Raw genomic sequence first — 23,643 nt, forward strand, 5'->3', positions numbered from 1 at the left:
ATCAGTTAACTTCTTCTTATTTTGTTTTTTCCAAAGTCTCAAAAAAATAGACGGCTAATATTTATAAATGAAAGTAACAGATAATTACAAAACCACAGATCATGCCGAATTTTTTTTTTTTTTTTTTGAGACGGATCCTCAAGCTATCCCCCGGGTAGAGTGCCATGGTATCACGCTCACAGCAAACTCCAACTCCTGGGTACAAGCGAATCTCCTGCCTCCGCCTCCCAAGTAGCTGGGACTACAGGCGCCCACCACAACGCCTGGCCATTGTTTGGTTGCAGCCATCATTGTTGTTTGGCGGGCCCAAGCTGGGGATTTGAACCCGCCACCTTAGGTGTATGTGGCTGGCGCCTTAGCCGCTTGAGCCACAGGCACCGAGCCAAGATCATGCTGAATCTTATAGATAATAGAAAAATAAATACTTCAAAATCACTCCACTTAATCTGGATACACCTGATATTAAAATTGGAGAAAATATATTATTATAAAGAGGAAATTACAAACATATTTCACTTATAAATGAGGATGCAATATGATAAACAACAGAGAAATAAGATAATTTTTTAAAAAAATTATAAGATCCATTTTTCATAAAAAGCTCTTCTGCGTGTGACATTCTCATTTACCTTTTATTAAGCAATTCATTATGTGCCTCCTTGATACTAGGACCCTTTCTTGAGATGGAAACCATGTCCATGCCTTTAGGGCAATTACATAATCTCCATGGAGACAGACATCCCACCTTAATTAGATTATTTAACAACAATTTTCATGTGTGCCAGGAAGGACCAGCTGAGGCTGGGAGAACATCAACTGCTTGATCTTCAATCTAAGAGATGAAGAAAGACACCCAGAGCAAGAGACACCACAGTAATGGAGTAAATGAGAGAACCACACAGGACACGTGTATACAACACATTCGGAATCATCTCTGGATTTGTGTGATTATATCCATATCCCTGATGAGTATTCCTTTTATCAGAGGATACAAAATTGTGAATGAGTTTTTTTGGTTAACTAATGATATGTGGTCTAGGAAAAAGGTATAAATTTCTATGAAACACAGGTAGATTTTTAAAAAGAATTTTCTGCATAAATGATAAAAGTTGACTATTTTAGTTTTAATAATAAAAATATTTCCTAGTGTGTTGCTCCTTTTAATCCTTGTTTTTTGGTATGTTTAACACGTTTTAAATTTATACATACTGTGTGCATGTTTGTGTGTGTGTGTGTGTATTTGATTAGGTTTACAGTGAAATACAGAATCACAATTACTGGGATGTGCTTTCCTATTCAATATCAAACACACACACACTGTGCTTCCTTAGGCACTTTCTTTCTTACTTTCTTTCTTTTTTTTTTCTTTTAGAGACAAAGTCTTACTTTGTTGCCTTCAGTACATCAGCAGAGTGCTGTGGCGTTCCTTAGGCACTTTCTATACAAAGTAGTTATCAATTAGAATTTTGTGTGGTTGGAGAAAGATGTGTATCCTATAATAGTACCAATCTTAGAGTCCAATATTGAGGCAAAAAAGTAAAAGCAGAACTAAAAGAATCTATCCTAGCTGCTCTGTGTAGGTCTCAGCCAAACCGCAGGTGTTTCTGCTATCTGCGTGTTTCTCCCCTGATATACGCGGGGCCTAGATTGTAACCTAGTAACTTCCTTGGGTTTCTGTTGCCTTTGGGGCAGGTGGTCCGACCAGTCTCAAGGACATGGGCGAATCTGACCTTCCCCCTTGAGCCTGGGACCTTGAGGTTGATGTCATGTCTCTCTGTCTTATGACCCTCACGTGCACTCCCACCCTGAAAGGTGGATAAAAGAGAGGCAAGAGATTCAGTCGGGGGGGGGGGGCTTGGTTTTGGGAAACGCACTGGTGTTCCGAGTACCCCCGGCCGAATAAACCCACTTCCTCTAATCAACTGGTGCCTGGAGTCTGTCTGCGTTGGTTTCCTCCTGCTACAATATAAATTGATGAGTTCCCTGCCTTGTTTTTTCTTGATAATTACGGTAAAATTTTCATAATGTAAAATTTCCTATAGAAACCTTTTTTTTTTTTTGGCTGGGTCTGGGTTTGAACCTGTCACCTTCAATATATGGGGCTGGTGCCCTACTCACTGAGCCACAGGCACCACCTTCTATAGAAACCATTTTAAGTGTACAATTCAGTGGCTTTTGATGTATTTACAGTGTTGTGCAGCCATTAGCACTATTGAGGCCCTGAACATCTGCATCATCCCTACAGGAAACCCTGTACCTGTGGGCAGAATGGGGACCGAAGACTCCATCCTTGGCAGGGTAGGGCACCCCCAGAAAAAGGGAAAATTAAAAAGTAAGTTGGAGGAGTAGGAACAAAGAATAGTCAACTAATTTACCTTTAAGCCACCCATTCTTATCTGAAGGAGTTTCCGGCCTTTCCTGAAACTCTGGCCTATTGGGGATATAGCTTACACAAATACCCCACTGATCTGTGAACACTCGAGGAAGGTAATGGTCGTAAAAGAGATTATGACAAGACCTAGAATAGATACATCTTCTAGGCTGTTTCCTGCCCATTAAACAGACAAAGCAGATGCCCATTGTGCTATTTGCAAGAAAATCCTCTGTGGTGGTGATGAGAGGAAAATGCCTCTCTCCCACCGATTCTCAGATGCGATCGATGCCTGTGGCATTTTACTCCACAGTGAACCAGCAGAGCTTAATACCTCCCTAGGAATCTGTGTGTGGCTTCCCCCAAGCCTCCTATCTGAAGCTCAAGTTTCAGATTCCTCAAAACTATTCAAATCCTTAAAGTTAATAACAATAGGAGCTGATATGCGCACTCAGAGAACTGCTGGTGTCTTTGTTCCCTCCCTCAGCTTACCACCTGAACAGATAGAGTTCAATAAAAGCTGAGTAGAACAAAGACTTGGGGCCACTTGCCAGAGCCCACGAACAGGCAGTGGTCCCCTGAGCTCCCACCTTTGAAAATTCCATTCTGTGTGGCTTGACACCTGTAGCACAGTGGTTATGGTGCGAGCCACACACTGAGGCTGGCAGATTCGAGCCCAGCCCGCGCCAGCTAAGTAACAATGACAACTGCAACAAAAAGCTGGGCATCAGGCTCTTGTAGTACCAGCTACTTGGGAGGCTGAGGCAAGAGAATCACTTAAGCCCAAGAGTTAGAGGTTGCTATGAGCTATGACACCATAGCACTCTACCAAGGGCAACATATTGAGACTCTGTCTCAAAAAAACAAAACATTCACACTCTTCAGGCAAAAAAGTGAGACTCTGCCTCTAAAAAAACAAACAAATAAATAATTCTATTCTGTGTCTCCTATCTCTTTCTTTATTGTCGTTTCTAACTTTATATTTCTTCAGTAGGTTGAGCCAATTCCAGAGGTCTTATTGGACCCTGTCCCTGGGGCAGGACCCAGACAGGTTCCCATTTTAGTCATTCTCCATTGTCCCCAGCAGTCCCCCAGACCTTGGAAGTCACCAATGTGCTTTCTGACTCTACAGATTTGCCTAGTCTAGATATTTCATATAAATGGAATCACGCACTATGTAGCCTTTTCTGTCTTTCACATAGCATAAAGTTTTTAAAGTTTATCCACGTCGTAGCATATATGAATACTTCAACTTTTGTTGTTTGTTGTTATTTTAAGGTAAGGAAGATGTTTATTTTCTAAAAAAATTTATTTCTTTTAATTAATTAATTAATTAATTTTTGAGACAGAGTCTGTCACTGTCTCCCAGGCTGGAGTACAGTGGCACAGTCATACTTCACCACAGCCTTGAACCCCTGGGCTCAAGCTAGCTTCCTGACTCAGCCTCCCAAGCAAAAGGGACTACTGAACAAGTGCATGTCACCACACCCAACTAATTTACCTTTTAAAATTTACCTTATTTCCAGACACATTGACTGGATTAGTGGGGTTTTGTATTTTTGTTTTGTTTTAGTGTCTCACTCTGTTGCTCTGAGTGCTGTGCCGTGGTGTCATAACTCATAGCAACCTCGAACTCTTGGGATCAGCAAGCCCCTTGCCTCAGCCTCCCAAGTAGCTGGGACTACAGGTGCCCACCACAACGCCTGGGCTAGTTTTTCCAATTTTAGTGGAGAGTGGGTCTTGTTTTTGCTTAGGCTCTTGAACTCCTGGATTTAGGCAATCCACTGACCTTAGCCTCCCAGAGGGCTAGGATTACAGGCCTAAGCCTTTAGCCTAAGCCAGTGCCTGGCCTTACAAATTATATCTTTATACATGTATGCTGATTAAAACAGATTTATAATTATCATTCATACATATGTCCTTTTTTTTTTTTGAGACAGAGCCTCAAGCTGTCCCCCTGGGTAGAGTGTTGTGGCATCACAGCTCACAGCAACCTCCAACTCCTGGGCTCAAGCAAGTCTCCTGCCTCAGCCTGTTGAGTAGCTGGGACCACAGGTGCCCGCCACAACGCCTAGCTATTTTTTGGTTGCAGCCATCATTATTGTTTGGCAGGCCCGGCTGGATTTGAACCTGCCACCTTGGGTGTATGTGGCCAGCGCCTTAGCCACTTGAGCCACAGGTGCCGAGCCATACATATGTCTTTTAAGTGATTCGGGAAAAATATGAAGAGTTTTAAAAAATATGACAATACTATGTAGGTATCTTTAATTTTTTTCCTTTTTAGAAAATTTTTATTTTCTTTTTAAAAATTTTCAGAATAATGTGAGGGTAAACATGATTAGGTTACACTGTTTGCATTTGTAAGATAAAGTCCAAGTTGGAGCTGTTTCCTCCCCCGAGGAGGTATGGCACACACCCATGTATTGTATCCCTTGGTAGGAACTTGGTGAACCCACTCTCCTCCTTCCCCTTTCTGGAATTTAATTGAGGTTTTCTGTAAAGTGAGCACTTAGTTGTTAATCTACTAGTTTCAACTTAGTACTGAGTACACATGTAATGTTTGTTTTTCCATTCCTGTGATACTTAGGAGAGTGTTCTCCGAATCCACATAGGTTGTTACAAAACATACAAAATCTCCATCTTTTTATGGCTTTTAATAGCATTCCATGGTCTACATATACCACAGTTTATTAATTCATTCATGTGTTTTTTTGTTTTTGTTTTGTTTGAGACAGTCTCACTCTGTTGTATTGTGTAGAGTGCTGTAGCGTTGTAGCTCACAGCAACCTCAAATTCCTGGGCTCAAGTGATCCTCTTGCTTCAGCCTCCCGAGTAGTTGGGACTACAGGTGTTGGCCACAACAACATGGTTCATTTTTCTATTTTTAGTAGAGACAGGTCGTGGTCTTGCTCAGGATGGTCTTGAACTCCTGAACTCAGGCGATCTCCTTGCCTACTTCTCCCAGAGTGCAAAGAATACAGGCATGAACCACCAGGCATGGCCAATTCATCCATGTGTTGAAGGGCATTTGGGCTACATCCACAACCATTATGAATTGGGCTGTTATAAACATTTAAGTGCAAATGTCTTTATGACAGAATAACCTTTTCTCTTTTGGATAGATACCTCGTAATGGGATTTCAGGATCAAATGGAGAGAATAGTTATCTTTTTTTTATTTTTGAGATAGAGTCTCACTTTGTCACCCTTGGTAGAGTGTTATGGCATCATAGCTCACAGCAACCTCCACCTCTTGGGCTCATGTGATCCTCTTCCCTCAGCCTCCCAAGTAGCTGGGACTACAGGTGCCCACCATAATGCCAGGCTATTTTTTTTTAGAGATGGGGTCTCACTCTTGCTCAGGCTGGTCTTGAACTCCTGAGCTCAGGCAATCTACCAACCTCAGCCTACCACAGTGCAAGGATTACAGATGTGAGCCATAGCACCCAACCAGGAGTAATTTCTTTATGGATGTTCTTTCATTCAAGTTAATGTATATCATCCTTTCACTTTGACTGACAGACTTCTTTTAGCATTTCCTGTAGGGTTAATCTACTAGTGACACATTTCCAGTTTTTTGTTTATCTGAGAGCGTCTTAATTTGTACTTCGTTTCTGAGGGATGGTTTGGCCAGATAGTTTTTAGTTGACAATCATCCACTGCCTGTGGCCTCCATGGTATCTGATGAGAAACCAATGTTAGTTTTGTTTAGAATCTCTTATGCAAGAGAGGTGAGTCGCCTGTCTCTTGCTGCTTTGCGAGATTCTCTCTTTCTTTGGCTTTGGATAGCTTGGTTATAATGCGTCTCAGTGTAGATCTTTGTTGAGCCTGTTGAGTGTGAAGAGTCCTGTCTTGCATCACATTTGGGGAGTTTGGGCCATTATTTCTTCAATTATTTTTTATTTCTCTTTCTCTTTCTCTTTCTCCTCCCCTTTTAGAACTCTTATGTTGGTACACTTGATGGTGTCCCACAGCCTCTTAGCTCTGTACTTTCTTTTTAAATTCTTTTTCTTCTGCTCCTCAGACTAATAATCTCAAGTTTATTGATTCGGTGTGCTCAAATTTTCATCTGAAACCCTCTAGCCAGTTTTTCATCCTTGTTATTATAGTTTTCAATTCTATGATTTCTACTTGTTTGCTTTAAAAACTGAAAGAAGAAAAAAACTGAAAAAAGAATTTTATTACTTTTGTTTTATAGGGGTGGGATCTTGCTATGTTGCCCAGGATCATCTTGAACTCTTGGCCCTAGACAATCCTTCTGCCTTTGCTTCCCAAAATGCCGGCATTACAGGCTTGAGCCATCATAACCCTCCCTATTTGATTCTTTCTTTCTTTCTATTTTTTTTTTTCAACACAGTCTCATTCTATTGCCCAGATTAGAGCGCAGTAGTGTCATCATAACTCACTACAACCTCAAGCTCCTTGTGTTCCTGCTTCAGCCTCCTGACTAGCTGGGCCTATAGGTGCATGCCACCACAGCGTGTTAATTCTTCCATTTTTTGTAGAGAGAACGGTTCTCTCTTGCTCAAGCTGGTCTCAAATGCCTTGCCTCAAGAAATTCTCCCACTTCAGCTTCCCCAAATGCTAGGATTACAGGTGTGATATACCAAACCCAGCAGGGTGGGGCCTTTTAAGGGTAGATCTCATCCTCTTTTTCCAGCTGGAACCATGGAAGGTGTCAAAGAGAAGTAAAAGAAGGTTCCTGCTGTGCCACAAACTCTTAAGAAAAAGTGAAAGAATTTCGCAGAGCTGAAGATCAAGCGTCTGAGAAAGAAATGTGCCCAAGTAAAGGCAAGGAGGAAGCTTATCTGTGAAAAAGCTAAGCATTATCATAAAGAATACAGGCAGATGAACCGAACTGAGATTCGGATGGCGAGAATGGCAGGAAAAGCTGGCAACGTCTATGTACCTGCAGAACCCAAATTGGCATTTGTCATCAGGATCAGAGGGATCAATGGTGTGAGTCCAAAGGTCCGAAAGGTGTTGCAGCTTCTTCGCCTTCGCCAGATCTTCAGTGGAACTTTTGTTAAGCTCAACAAGGCTTCCATTAACATGCTGAGGACTGTAGGACCGTATATTGCATGGGAGTACCCAAATCCGAAGTCAGTAAATGAGCTAATCTACAAGCGTGGTTATGGCAAAATCAATAAGAAGCAAATTACATTGACTGATAATGGTTTGATTGCACGATCTCTTGGTAAATATGGCATCATCTGCATGGAGGATCTGATTCATGAGATCTACACTGTTGGAAAACGCTTCAAAGAAGCAAATAACTTCTTGTGGCCCTTCAAGTTATCATCTCCACAGTGGGGGATGAAGAAAAAGACAACCCACTTAGTAGAAGGTGGAGATGCTGGTAACAGGGAAGACCAAATCAATAGGCTTATGGGAAGAATGAACTAAGGCATCTGCCCTGATTGTTTTTGTAATCTGGTCAGTAAATAAACAGTGACTGCTTTCAAATTGAAAAAAAAAAAAAGAGTACATCTCTTATGGATTAATCTATGAATGGACAAATAGACTAATAGGTTAGTGAATTAAAAGTTTATGTGAGGTGTGGGAACCTAAGCTCCCACACTGGCTGAACTTCAGGGCTCCATGCAAGCAGGAAGTGTATAGCCTGGCTAAGCACAGAAGGAGTTTCTCAACATAGGGCCAATCTGAAAAGACTGGGAGAATTCATTGTTTTTGTTTTTGTTTTGGTTCCAGCATTTAAGGAAATCTCTGTCAGACCAATGTCTAATTAATAGCTAATGACTAGGAAATTCAGTGGCCATGCATGACAGAGAATACATTTTAAAAAATTACTTAAGGCCGAGCACGGTGGCTCCTGCCTGTAATACTAGCCCTCTGGGAGACCAAGGCAGGTGGATTTCCTGAGCTGACAGGTTCGGGACCAGCCTGAGCAGGAGTGAGATCACATCTTTAAAAAATAGGTGGCTGTTGTGGCGGGTACCTGTAGTTTCAGCTACTTGGGAGGCTGAGGCAAGAGAATTGCCTCAAGAGTTGGAGGTTGCTGTGAGCTATGATGCCACAGCATTCTACCCAGGGTGACAAAGTAAGACTCTGTCTCAAAAAAAAAAATTACTTAAAAAGTCACTTAAAAAAAAAAAAACCCAACACAACAAGCAGCAACAACAAACTTTGGGAAGAAGGAAAAAAGTGATTTCCAGAGCTGCCACATTATAATACTCAAAATATCCAATTTTCAACCAAAAAATTATGACGCTTGCAAAGAATAAAGGAAGTATGACTTATTTACAAGAAAGAAGAAATTGATAAAAACTTTCTCTGAGAAAGCTCAGACATTAGGTTTACTGGACCAGGACTTTAAATCAACTACCTTAAACATGCTCAAATAACTAAAGAAAATCATTGAAAAAGAACTAAGGGAAACTAGGAGAACAATGACTCACCAAATTCAAAATATGAATAAAGAGATAGAACTTATAAAAAGGAATCAAATGCCTGGGCACAGTGGTTTAGGCCTGTAATTCTAATATGCTGGAAGGCCGAGTCTGGAGGGTTTTTTTTAAAATGGCTCCACCGCTCAATACTGCCACAATGGGGATTAAGTTTCAACGTAAGTTTTAGAGGGAACAAATGTTTTAAATCTTAGCCACATGGGAGCTATCTGAAGCCCTTCTTCCCTGAGATATGTCCATCTCTTTCTTCCCAGGCTTTTTGGTCTTTCTGTTGCCTGTCCAACTGTTACCCTTTGCCACAAGCTGCAATGGCTAATACATTTGCCTTTATTTTGTTTATTTATTTTGAGACAGAGTCTCACTATGTCACCCTAGGTAGAGTGCTGTAGTGTCACAGCTCACAGCAACCTCAAACTCTTGGGCTCAAGCGATCCTTTTGCCTTAGCCTCCCAAGTAGCTGGGACTACAGGTGCCCACCACATGCCTGGCTATTTTTTTGTAGCAGTTATCATTGTTGTTTGGCAGGCCCGGGCTGGGTTCGAACCTGCCAGCTCCAGTGTATGTGGCTAGTGCCTTAGCCGCTGAGCTACAGGTGCCGAGCCTCAAAAAGATTTTGCCTGGGTTCAAACCCAGCCCCAGCCCCAGCCAAAAATAAAAACTGCAAAAAAAAAATTTTTTTTTTTTTTCAGTAAGAGAGCCTTTAAATATTTTTGGCAAACACCACCCTGGAAATAGCCTCAACTTTGGGGAGGCCCCAAGGAAGGTGAAACAAAGGTTAAGTCCTTGAGCAAATCCTTCAGGAATCTACCATATGGGTCAAAACACAGAACCACAATTCTTTGCCAGTAGCCCTCCTGGTATCAGTAGCCTACACCAGAGAAGTGGCCTTCTGTCTTCATGGACATAGCTGAGTTGGGGTATGTATCAAGTGTCCTTAAACTACAGCCTATGGGCCACATGCGGCCTGCTGAGGACATTTATCTGGCACACCGGGTGTTTTTACCGCTGCTGCCCGTCCTGCTTACCAGCCAACTGGTCCTGGGGCCCTCAGTCCAGCCTTCCAACCGTCTGAGGGACAGTGAACTGGCCCCCTGTTTAAAAATTGTATTTTTACCTTCTTTTCTACCCTACATCTCTGCCCTATTGCAGAAGTCTCCACCTAGAATTTTAATTATATTGTAGTTCCTTGGCAAAGAGCTTAAGGACAAATAAAAAGAATAAAATAAATAAGTAACTACTCAATTCTTTTTCTTTTATTGAGACAGAGCCTCGAGCTGTCACCCTGGTTAGAGTGCTGAGGCATCACAGCTCACAGCAACCTCCAACTCCTGGGCTTAAGCAATTCTCTTGCCTCAGCCCCCCAAGTAGCTGGGACTACACCACAATGCCCGGCTATTTTTTGTTTGTAGTTGTCATTGTTGGTTGGCAGGCCCAGGCTGGATTCGAACCCTCCAGCCTGGTGTATGTGGCTGGTGCTTTAGCCGCTTGAGCTACAGGCACCAAGCCATCAATTCTATTTTTATTCTGGATAATTTTAACATATCATCTGACTGGCAAGCCACCTCTAATAAAATATAAACTGAAAATAGATTATTTTCTTCTTGTCTAGAGTATTTAATTTTATTCTTCCTGTTAATTGTCTAGCTCCAAAAGAAGCAGCTTAGTGTGAAATTTGTGGGAAGGATGCTATTCAGAGTTTAATTTCATTATGTAGCAACCCTATGAAAACCCAGTAGACAGTAGATATTTCTAGAAGATAGTAAAAACTATTCAAAAAATGGAAAATTAATAGACATAATTTCTCAGAAATAGAACATTCAATCATTAGAGTTGAAAATTGAATAAATGAATGGACAATTGAAGGAATGGTCGATTCAAATGCATCATTAATGAATTGGAAATAATCAACTATGTCAGTTGGTCCTAAAAATATTCCTCTAAGGAATCATTAGCATTATCTGGAAGCTTTTAAAAAATGATACCAAGCTCTAGTTAAAGTAAATCAGAATATCCAGGAGAAGGGCTTAGCCATTAATAATTTTTTAAAGTCCCCCTCCCCAGGTGATTCTAAACTATAACAAGTTCATAAAACACCATGCGATGGCCTTGTACTGAAAGTGAGACCCAAGGACAGCATCACCTGGGAGGCTGTTAGAATTCAGAATCTCAACCCTCACCCAGATCGATGGACTCAGCATCTATATTTTAGTAAAATTCCCAGGTAATGTGTATACAAAATGATTAAAGTGTGAGAAGCACTAGGTAGTCAGAATTGGTTTTCATCTTGTGTGGTGTTTCACTCCATTTTGGATCAGGAGACTGGGGACAGGTCTTTCATGTTAAGATTCTTGCTCTCACTTTAACCTGGGAGTAGCTCAAATCACCATTTTGGCAGATCCAATTATAAAGAGATAATTGACAGTCTACCCACCTCTGAGAAAAATCAATACATCCAATCTAACCCTGTGCCAAAGTGTGAAGCAGTGGCCATCCTGTCTCTCTCCTCTGCCATCCTCACCCTCATCATAGCCTCTCTGAACCTGCTGCAAGCCCTGATCTTCATACTCTCACATGACTTGCTAATGATTAAAAAAAGTTTTTCTATCATAGAAAACTTTAAATACATGTAGACTAGTATAAGGCACCATGCACTAATGACCCAGCATCAATAATTACCAACTCATTGCTGATCTGTTTTATCCATGCCAGAACCCACTTCTCCTGAATTACTCTGAGTAAGACCCAGTCATCAGCTCATTTCCTCTATACATATTTTTGTATCTCTAAAACAATGAAAATATGGTCATGACAATTAACAACAATCCCTTAATATCATCAAATATCCAGTTAGGGGTCGCATTTCAATTGTCTTATAACATTTTTATTTTATGTTATTATTATTATTTTTTTAGACACAGTCTCACTGTATTGTCTAGGCTAGAGTGCTGTAATGTCATAGCTCACAGCAACCTCAAACCCCTGGCTCAAACAAACCTCTTGCCTCAGCCTCCCAAGTAACTGGGCCTACATACTCCCACCACAATGCCTGGCTGATTTTTCAATTATTTTTTAGTAGAGACAGGGTGTCTCTCCTGCTTAGGCTGGTCTTGAACTCCTGAGCTCAAGCAATCTACTTGCCCCAGTCTCCCAAGAGTGCTAGGATTACAGTGTGAGCCACCTTGCCTGACTGTCTTATAATTTTTTAATAATCTATTTAAATCAGGATTTGTGTAAGGGTCACTCATGGCTATTTCTATGTCTTTTTAATTTTTTTTTTTTTTTTTTGAGACAAGAGTCTCACTATGCTGCCCTCAGGAGAGTGCCATGGCATTATAGCTCACAGCACCCTCAAACTCTTGGATTTAAGTGATTCTCTTACCTCAGCCTCCCAAGTAGTGGGAACTACAGGGGCCGGCCCTAAAGCCCAGCTTTTTTTTGTTCTGTTTTAGCAAGCACCCTAACCACTGTGCTATAGGTGCTGAGCCATACATATTGTTTCCTAGGATATATGAATTCCTTGAGGTTGAGAACCAGGTCTTCTTCACTTCTGTAATCCCAGGGTCATGCACAGGACTTGGTGGTACCAGTCAAGTTCCTGGAAGGAAACAGAGGGCACCCTCACTCTGGGTAACTGAGGACAGTTTAACAAAGGGACTATTATTAATACAAAGGTGTAGGCATGGTGTCGTGAAAGGAACAACTGTGGTTCCAGAGTTAATAACAGCAGGACTTGGTGGGGCTGCAAAGGGAGAGAATGGTTACCAAAATCCACAGAGAAGGTTATATGGAGCTTTATTTATTTTTTTTTTTTAGATAAAGTCTCATTATTTCACCCTCAGTAGAGTGCTGTGGTGTCATAGCTCACAGAAACCGCAAACTCTTGGGCTTAAGCAATTCTCTTGCCTCAGCCTCCCAACTAGCTGAAACTACAGGTGCCCACCACAACACCCAGCTATTTTTTAGCTGTAGCTGTCATTGTTGTTTAGCAGGCTGGGGCTGGGCTAGAACCCACCAACTTCAGTATATGCGGCCGGCCCCCTACTCACTAAGCTACAAGCGCTGAGCCTGCACTAGATTATTTATCAAAGCTCAATTTACAATTGATAAGATGTAGAAACAGCCTGAATCAGGCATCCTCAAACTACGGCCTGCAGGCCACATGCAGCCTGCCTAGGACATTTATCCTGCCCGCCGGGTGTTTTTGCCGCCACTGCCTGTCCTGCTTAGCAGCTGACTGGTCCTAGGGCCCTCAGTCTGGCCCTCCAACAGTCTGAGGGACAGTGAGCTTAAGGTGACCAGATTTTAACATTGGTAAAGGGGGACACCATTGACGGGGGAGGGTGGTGGTGGTGGTGGTTCATAATTAAAAAGTTGGTCTATATGGAGCAACAAAAATTTTCATAGAATGCAAAAATAGTATTAGTAATAGTATTGTAATATATATTTTAAAATTTCAACATAAGTATAATTTACAAATAGAATACATTAAAAATTATGTATAGTATCATTTTATTCTTTGGCGTATTTCTCATTTGAGTGAATTTTTTTTAGTAGATTGCTGTGGTTGTTTAAAAGGTCATGAAATTTTTCACAAGAATTTGTTAAATTATATTTCACACATAAAATGGCTTTCAAAGTCTCAACACTTAATTGTGATTTTTCTGATGTTCACACTTTATTTACCGTAGAAAAAATGCGTTCAGTCGCAGCATTAGTTCCGGGTAAGGACAGCGCATATCCCACAATTTTTAGTGCATTCTTGTATGGAAAATGGTTTGTTTCAAAATGATAAAATATTTCTAACCATTTGTTCTCTATTGTAATTTTTGCCCGATGCCCAAGATTTAACCTTTTCCTTATCAATATATTTTTTTAATAATGATACCTCTTAAGTCGTACGTGTCACTTTCAAGGCCGGTGTTAGACTTTTTGCTGCCACTATAAAATATAAATAATAGGAGTACTGTCTGCTAAATTCATGAAATAAATAAATAAGTTACTTACCTAAATTATCTGAATAGCTGATTTGTTGACATCACTTGTTTAACTAGCACGCAGTACGATGTGTATCGTCTGAGAGACAGTTACAAAATGTTGTTGTGGTTGCCAATGCCAAAAAATGCCATTGTTCATTAAGTCCAAACAATGGTGGTCGAATTCTAACAACTGATCAACAGTGTGAACTTTGATAAGCAGTTCTTGTTAATCAGTTCTCAACAATTATTTGCTATTATTAAAGTTTAACATTATAAAATTAACAAAAATAATATAAAACTCATATGCTGGTGAAATAGCCACATGGCAGCTGAAAACGGTATATTCCCTTCCCATTCTCCTGCCGTTCCCTAGCTTGTTGTGCATTCTTTCCAAAAATCAGGACTTTTTAACAATGCTGCGGGACGCAGGGCAAATTGTTAAAAATCAGGACTGTCCCACCAAAAGCAAGTTGTGGTCACCTTAAGTGAGCTGGTCCCCTATTTAAAAAGTTTGAGGACCCCTGGGAAATGGTCATCAACCCAGGAATGGATTAACAAACTGTGGTATGTGTATACCATGGAATACCAGTCAGTCATAAAAAGATGGAGACTTTATATCTTTTGTATTAACCTGTTGGAGTTGAAACTTTACTTCATAGCAAAATATCACAAGAATAGACAAACAAGTATCCAATATGCTCAATACTAATATGAAGCCAGTAGATGATCTAATACATGCCCACATAAGAAAAAAACTCAATTCAGTTCAAGTTGGGGGAGGGAAAAGGCAGGGCAGAGGAGAGGGGGGAGGGGATTGGTGTGCTCCCACTTAACGGGCACAATGTAAGGGTATATGGCACACCTCTTGGGTACAGGACACAATTACAACAAGGACTCTATCCAACAAATGCAATCATTGTAACCTAGTTGTTTGTATCTTCACATTAATCTGAAATTAAAACAAAAAGCTTTCCAGAGGTAGATGATGGTGATGGTTGCACATTGATATGAATGTGCTTCATGCCAGTGAATTGAACACTTAAAAATTATTAAAACAGGCTTGGCACCTGTAGCATAGTGGTTACGGTGCCAGCCATATACACCAAGGCTGGTGGTTTTGAAACTGGCCCAGGCCAGCTAAAACAACAATGACAACTGCAACAAAAAATAGCCGGGCATTGTGGTGGGTGCCTGTAGTCCTAGCTACTCGGGAGACTGAGGCAAGAGAATTGCTTAAGCCCAAGAGTTTGAGGTTGCTGTGAGCTGTGACAGCACAGCACTCTACCGAGGGCAACATAATGAGACTGTGTCTCAAAAAAAAAAAATTATTAAAACAGTAAATTTTATGTGCATTTTACTACGATTTAAAAAATGGAAAAATATATATGGCCACCTACTACACCTACTGTATGGAGGCTTTGGAGACACCCCAAATTGAAATAACAGGATTACTTACTAATAGCTTGGCATTGAGAAAGTTACTTACCACTCTGAGCCTCAATTTCCTCACTTCTAATCTGATATTGGTAATGCCCATCTCACTGGATTACTGAGAGCATTTGGGAGATGATACACATAAGCATCTAAAGCAGAAGCCTCTTGTAGACGCCAATTCCCTCCTCCCTGGAAACAAAAATAGCTGGCAAGGGGTCTTTAGTGAACAGGATGGGTAAGTCTCAGAGGCAGGTCATCCAGGCCTCTTTTCCATTTGTCCATCCCATTCCATGAGTCCAAAGGACATTTATAGATCTTTGTATGTGTCCGATCACTCTCACCTGCAGAGCCTACAAAGTTCTCCAGTGGAGAACTGGAGAACTCCGGTCTCCAGTGTTCCGTCCCCCTGGAAGACTTTCCTCCCTCTTTTCTGTCCTCGCAGCCCACCTCCTTTTGCCATAATATAATTCCTGTTTATTCTTCAGATCTCAGTTGAGATGTTCTTTCCTTTACTGGTATGATAAGAAATACATTTGTCCTTGAAACCTTGGAGGGTCCTGAGTGACGGGAATGTCTTTTGTTGCTCACCCTGAGCCCCTTGTATAATACCTGAGTATATGAAAATGCAATGATTTGGGGAGAGGTCTCCAGGTAGCCTCAGGATGGGGCCAGTCATCCGAAAGACCAAGAGAATGGAGGATTAGAAGGTTGGCAGCCCCACCCACCAACATCAAGCAAAGGCAGTGTGGCTGGAGGTCAAGTACTCCATCTCTTCATCTGGTTGTTTATCTGCAGCCTTTGTGATATCCTTTATTTAAACATAGTAAACACGGGTAGCGCCTATGGCTCAAAGGAGTAGGGCACTGGCCTCATATGCTGGAGGTGGCAGGTTCAAACCCAGCCCCGGCCACAAACTGCAATAAATAAATAAATACAATAATAAAAAAATAAAAATAAACATGGTAAACATATTTCCCTGAGTGGGGTGAGCTGCCCTAGCAAATCCATCAAACCCAAGGAAGGGATAGTGGGAACCCCAATTTATAGCATTAATCAGAGGTGCTGATGACAACCTACTACTTGGGATCAGAGCCGGGAGTGGGGGCATAACCACACCAGGCCAATCAGTCTCAACTTATATGTAACAAAGTTGCGAGCCGTTTTTCAGTTGCTGTAGATGCCCAGGTTGGAGGACATGTACCATGAGCAAGCCCAGACCAACCACACATGCAACCATGTCTGTAACCTCCTTTGGCAGAGGAGTGGAGACTGGTTAGGAAACAGACACCACACGGCAGGATCTAGGATCCAACCAGACCATCATATCTCTTTTTTTTTTTGGCCAGGGCTGGGTTTGAACCTGCCATCTCCAGCATATGAGGTCGGCACCCTACTCCTTTGAGCCACAGGCGCCACCCCCATCATATCTCTTGTCAGCAGTGCTGAGAGAGTATAGTAGGAGAAAGGGGTGTGTTTTCTAAACCTACACAGGTCTTTTCTTTCCCACTAAATCTGGTTAGGGCTTATTGTGCTAATACCATCAGTGGGTGTCTATTCAACTGTCATTGCTTATTTACTGCTCATGTACATAGACTCCAGGAGGCAAAGGACTGTGTCCATCTTGTTCCCATCCAGTTGTAACCCCAGAGCTAAGCATACATGCCAGTGACACAGTAAATAAAGGACATAGAAAAATAGTCCAAAGATTTTAGGGCCTTAAAAACAAGAAAGGCCACCATCCGTGCACAAGGCAAGACATTTTGAACAATTTCTAGAACATAGAAAGCAGATGAGATCGTAGTACCACTGTAGCCCCAGCACCATGGAATTAGTAGCTGTATTTTCTGGCAGAGCTCTGGAGAAATTCCAAGAGTGTTGTCAGCAAGTTTGGAGAGAAGGCCTAGCAAAAGAAATGGCTCAGCCAGTTAGTCCCTCCCCTTCATTAAATATTTAGAGCAGCTGCAGCTCTGTGAGCCCCACCTCCAAATTTGCCTGGGACTTTCTCCTGGTGAGGCTGTAGGGACACAGGACTGAGGCAGAACAGGCACCAAGGGACTTGGGACTCCCACAAGAAGACATTCAGCCTTTTTTTGTTTTGTTTTTAAATAATTTCTTTGTAATAAGCAATTATAGCTCACAGAGGAGTTCGTATTTATCCTAACAATTCTACCTGTAAATCCCTCCCAGGTCAGTACTCGGAGGGGAAGCTTGCCTGTCTGGAGGACACAACCATTTGGAGAGATACTTCTTCTGGTGGGGCAGATGGGATGGGGGTGAAGGAGAAGGCTTTTGGGTAAACAGGCCTACCCATGTGCTAAGGAAACTTGTGCAAGTTGCCTGTAAAGATCAATATATTTTAATCATTCGCAAGCCATATCAACCAAAGGTCTTAAGATGTTAAAAATACAAACCTAATATTGTGAAAGACCACTTTGAACAAATAGAATGCATTATTTCAGAGCATAGGAAACAGATAATACAAGAATGAGAACGTTAAAAAAAATTCTAATCTAAGCCCCAAGAAGATATGTCATGTATCTATTGAAAAGAGAACAGAAACAGATGGCCATGATAAAAAGAACACTCAAAAAAATAAAAAATTCTCAAAAATTAAAAACATGATTGCCAAACGAAGACTCAAAATAGAAGGATGGAAAGAAGTAGAAGATCATCTAGTGATCTAACAGATGTGGACAAAGAAGTATTCCAAAATACGGAGCTATGGCGAGGGAAAGTTAAAAAAAACTAGAAGATTCAACATCAATCTAACAGGAGTTTCAGGAGAGAATGGTGAACAAAGAAAAATAAAGAAATAAAAGATAATTTTCCCAAACTAGAGAAAAACTCAAGTCTTCATATTGAACAAGACAACTAGTATCAAAGATAGTGAATGGGAAAAAAAAAATCACACAGTCTGGTATGGTGGCTTACTCCTATAAACCTAGCACTCTGAGAGACTCAAGGCGGGTGGAGTGCCTAAGCTCAGGAGTTTGGGACCAGTCTGAGCAAGAGCAAGACCCTCTCTCTACTGAAAAATAGAAAAACTAGCCCAGCATTGTGGCAGCACCTGCAGTCCCAGCCGCTTGGGAGGTAGAGGCAAGAGGATCGCCTGAGCCCAGGAATTTGAGGTTACTGTGAGCTATGATGCCACAGCACTCTACCTAGGGTGACAAAGTGAAACTCGATATAAAAAAAAAAAAAAGAAGCAGAAGAAGAATAATAAGAAGAGTCACATAGACATATTCTGGTGAAATTTCAGAACATCAAGTTCAAAAAGAAAAACACTAAAGTTTTGCAGAGAGGAAAGTTTCTCATGTGGAAATTAAGGACAAGTTTGCATCAGCTATATCTGAAGCAACATTGGTTCCTAAAAGGCTGCAGAACGATGACTCCAAATTTATAAGGAAAAATAATTTCTTTTTTTTTTTTTTAGACGGAGCCTCAAGCTATCCCCCTGGGTAGAGTGCCATGGCATCACAGCTCACAGCAATCTCCAACTCCTGGGCTTAAGCGAGTCTCCTGCCTCAGCCTCCCAAGTAGCTGGGACTACAAGCGTCCCCACAATGCCTGGCCATTTTTTGGTTGCAGCCATCATTGTTGTTTGGTGGGCCCGGGCTGGGGATTCGAACCTGCCACCTTAGGTGTATGTGGCTGGCGCCTTAGCTGCTTGAGCCGCAGGCGCCAAGCCAAGAAAAATAATTTCGACTGAGAAATCTATACCTAATCAAACGAGCAAATATGAGAATAAGATTAAAATCTCAAGCACTCTCCAAGTTTATCTCTACATATTCTCTTTCTGAGAAAAATGATTGAGGAGGTATATTCTTTCCAAACTGAAAAGGAATTCAAAAAGGAGGCAGACATGGAATCCAAGAAAGAAAGAAAGTAACCTAGGAAATCATTGAAAAGAAGCCACGCAGGCCATTTGTGAAACAGGCTTTGAAAGTTGTCAGTTCACATTGAAACAGGAAGCAAAGGGCCTCCAAGAAGAATATCTTCTAAGAAGAAATTTAATTTAATTATATATACTGAATATTTAAGGACCTGGAAGTACTTAATAGCAAGGCAGAAACTTAACCTTACTACTAAGGTAACTATATACAAATTCACACACCCAAAAAGAAATTAGAGGGGAAACGAATGCTTTGTAAGAAAGTCATGATCCAAATATGAAGCCAGCTAAAACAGGACATGATTCTGAGCTGTACATAGAATTCAGAAAAATACTCTATTGAATCATGGCACAGATTTAAAAGCATAGACTGCATTCCTTTTTCTATGGGTTCAATCATATTACTCATTTCTGAAATGAACCTATTTACAAAGTACAAAAGAATTATAGTTAAAGAACAGAATGGAGATGAAAGGGCAGTGGTGAAACTGAACAGAAATAGGGGAAGGGAAGGAGAGGTGGGAAATTCTGTATTGGCCATGATGTCTTTATCTTATAAAGTGCCTCTCAGGGGAGCAGAAAGGGGAGAGTGTGTCCCCCTGGGGAGAGGTATTGGAGAAGGGAATGGTGGAGAGAAACTCATTCTCTGGTTTCCACAGCAGTCTGGCTTTGAACTCCAGGCTCAAGTAGAGCATGCTTAGTCCTCAATACCCTAGAGAGGCCGACTCTGGGCTACTACTGCCTGTTTGGGGACCCATAGCCACCCGTCCTAGTTTCTGCTTCACTCAGCTCTTTCTGTTTCTTTTCTGTTTCTGGTTCTCCTAAGTAATTATCATGTTTCCAGCCATGCTATGTCTTTGTTTGTTCTCTCTTTCTTTGTTCATGGGCTTGTCCTTGTTTAACATTTACAGCAGAAGAAATGCATCGTCCTGTGCCATCTTGACTGAAAAGCTTTTATATTTCTTTTACAATTTAAAAAATATCTTAAAATATAGAAAAGACATTCCTCTCTACTCCTAAGATCTCTTCTGCAATACAGTCACATTGTTCAATTGAGATTTCCTATACATATGTAACACCAGAACTATCTTTCACATCCATACAGAATCTCTTTTCTGAACTCCAAAACATAGTTATTGCATGAGAGAAATGGAGGCATGGAGGGAACCATAGAAGTTCCGGTCACTCACCCTCCCTCTATCTGCCCTCTATCTGAGCCTTGCCCTTCTAACCTCTCACCCTCAGGGAGGAGTACGTTTAAACGCCCCAGTGTTTGGAAATGCCAATGTAATCTCTATATGCAGCATTTTAACAGCCACCAGTCAGCATATTTGTCCCTGCGAGTTACACTAAGTCACCCTTGTTCCCATTTCCTTCTTTTCAGTTCCCGGTGGGAGTGACGATCCTGGTTGTCCTCCTCCCTGTCCCTCCCTCCTCCTCTGTGTCAGAGTCCTCTATTCAGTAGGAAGAGATCATTATCCAGCCACCCTATAGCCTCTTTCCCTAACTGACTCATTCCCTTAACAGTATGTCCTTGGTTTTATTGTTTTGAGTGATTAGTCATCTTGCTGGCTTTTCTATGATATCCTCTCCAAATGCCTTCCCTTTAAGTTGTGGAGGTCAGAATGGGAAGCATACTCTGCCAGGCACTTCCAGGAGGGCTGAAGACATAATCCTGTCTGTGATTTTATCAAGCACAATAAAATAAACCATTGGCAATTGTGCCCTAACTAATAAATATGAAAATAAATAAATCTTGGAGTTACCCTCATATATTTGAATATTATTCTTGCTGAGAGCCAGTTTGTTATTATTCATGAGGCTGTGGGAAAGAATGCTATTTTCCTTTCTAATATCCATTCTCTCCTTTGTATTAAATCCTTGCTTACCAGCTGGGCACATGACCATGTAGAATAAAGACTATTTCCTAGATTACCCATAGCTAAATGAAACTACGAGACCCAGTTCTGGTCAATAGGATGTTAATGGAAGTGTTGAATGTAACTGTTAAGAATGTAAAATGGTAAGGTGCATTCTTCTCTTCCTTTTTGCCACCTGGAAGAGAAGATGAGATGGTAGGAGTTAAGCAGCCTTCCGGGACCATGAGGCAGCTGAAGCAGGAGGAAGAAACAGAGCAATGAAAGGAACCTGGATCGAGATGATCATGCATCTATCACAACAACCCTGAGCTTCCTACTTTTTCACTTATATTTTGTGTAAAAGAAATCAATTTTTTTTTTCTCACTCTGTCACCCTGGGTAGTGTGTCATGGTGTCATAGATCACAGCAACCTCAAACTCTTGGGCTCAAGCAATCCTCTTGCCTCAGTCTCCCAAGTAGCTAGGACCATAGGCACCCACCATGGTGCCCAGCTAGTTTTTCCATTTTTGGTAGAAATGGAGTTTCACTTTGCTCAGTCTGGTCTCCAACTCCAGAGCTCAAGCTATGTGCCTTGGCCTCCCAGAGTGTAGGGTTACAGCGCGCACCACTGTGCCCAGCCTAATTTGCTTTTCTACATTTCTGGGGGTTTGTGTGCATATGTGTATCAGGTTAGCATGTTTATTGGATTATTTCATGTAGCTAAATCTAATCTTAATTCAATGGCCCTTCAAATGTGTTTGTAATTGTTTTTTGTTTTGTTTTACTTGCCTAGGATGTTGCTGATGGGAAATACCTATCTGGTCATGCTTTTCTTTCCTCTGTGCACAAAATAGCTCCTATATACCAAATGCTTATTATATACTAGGTATTTTTATAACCTGTCTCATTTGATCTTGACAGAAACCTATAATATTGCTCTTATTTCCATTTTAAATGAGAGTAAACGCTCAGAGGTGAGATAACATGTTTAAGTTCACACAGTTGGTAAACAGCAGACCCAAGGTTTGCATCCAGGCATCTGACCCCAGAACACCCACTCTTGAGTAAATACATAACTCTTCTTGAACACTATTTCTATTCCTCAAGGACCTACCAAAAAGGTGTTAACCATAGCACCTTTACTGAGTCCCTGCTATTTGCAAGTACTGCACTGTACTGAAAGCAAATTTTAGAAAGGCTGCTCTGAACTGAGTACAGAGAGAGCAACGTGAGTGAAATGAGGAGAGGCTTGAATTGTGCTGCAGCCTTTACACATTCCAAGCACTTTTCAGCAGTGCTGGGTGCTGCAATTTTCTTCTCTTTTCACTGATGTATTTTGAAATTGTGAGTGATAGCTGAGTTCTTTTTGAAGTTTGGTAATCTAGGACTCCTTTGTATTTCTGTCTAAATTATTCTCTTAAATGGCCTCATCTGAACCTTCTCTTTGTTTTATGTTGAGAATCTTTGGTGTCATAAAAATTTTATTCATCGCACGCTCACATTAACTCTGGAAAGTAGTTACAGTGAGGTACATCGTGTCTTATTGATTCACATCCAAACTTATTATGGGACAAAGAAGATGAGGCAGAACAAAAATACAGTCATTCAGCTCCAGGTTAATTCCTGCTGATAACTATACATGAGTTAAGTTACAAATAAAGTCAAATAATTCAGAGGGTTTTTTTTCTTTTGAGACAGAGTCTCACTCTGTTGCCTTGTGTAGAGTGCTGTGGCACCACAGCTCACAGCAACCTTAAACTCTTTTGAGCTTAAGTGATTCTCTTGCCTCAACCTCCCAAGTAGCTGGGACTACAGGCACCTACCACAATGCCTGGCTATTTTTCTGTTACAGTTGTCATTGATATTTCGCTGGCCCAGGCCGGGTTCAAACCCGCCACCCTCAGTGCATGTGGTTGGGTCCGTAACCACTGTGCTATGGGCACCACCCAGTTCAGAGTTTTTTAACTGTCACTTTCATAAGCTAACAGACTAACACCTAAGGAATTATCCCTTTTTAGACTAGAACACTTTAGTACTCAGTATACTCAATAAACACTGGTGATTGATGGGCCATGAGAATAACTGTTCTTATTTATTTTCCTCACTCTGTAGCTGTTCTTGAACAAGAGAAAATATTTTCCCATTTCCATTTCAAACAAGTATGGTGAGCATTCAGTACAAATTAGACTACCCTTCCCTGAGAAATTCTATCATAAATTTTTATGCTCCTTTTATGATTCTTGAATATCAACCTCACCATTCTTTTCATGGAGTCTTACAGATGAAAACATAACTTAAAACCTAGAATAAATCCTACATATTTTGACTTTTGCAAATTAGATTCTCTAAGCCATCTTTTTTCTTTTTGATGCATTATAATAGCATAAATAACACAAGTTGCAGAATATGAGAGTTACTTTTTTTTTTTTTTGAGACGGAGTCTCACTGTGTCACCCTTGGTAGAGTGCCGAAGTGTCACAGCTCACAGCAACCTTAAACTCCTGGGCTTAAGTGATTCTCTTTGCCTCAGCCTCTCAAGTAACTGGGACTACGGGGGCCCAGCACAATGCTGGCTATTTTTGTTGTTGTTGTAGTTGTCATTGTTATTTAGCAGGCCCAGGCTGGGTTGGAATCCGCCAGCCCTGGTGTATGTGGCTGGTGCCCTAACCATTGAGCTATGGGC

General features: G+C 41.2%; 1 pseudogene; it reads left to right on the forward strand.

The window, feature by feature from the left end:
- Positions 1-7,038: 7,038 nt before the first annotated feature.
- LOC100958622 lies at positions 7,039-7,844 on the forward strand (annotated as a pseudogene).
- The last annotated feature ends 15,799 nt before the right edge of the window (positions 7,845-23,643 follow it).

This window comes from Otolemur garnettii, unplaced genomic scaffold (genome assembly GCF_000181295.1).
Source record: "Otolemur garnettii isolate 467f Iridium unplaced genomic scaffold, OtoGar3 scaffold00120, whole genome shotgun sequence".
Classification (NCBI taxonomy): domain Eukaryota; kingdom Metazoa; phylum Chordata; class Mammalia; order Primates; family Galagidae; genus Otolemur; species Otolemur garnettii.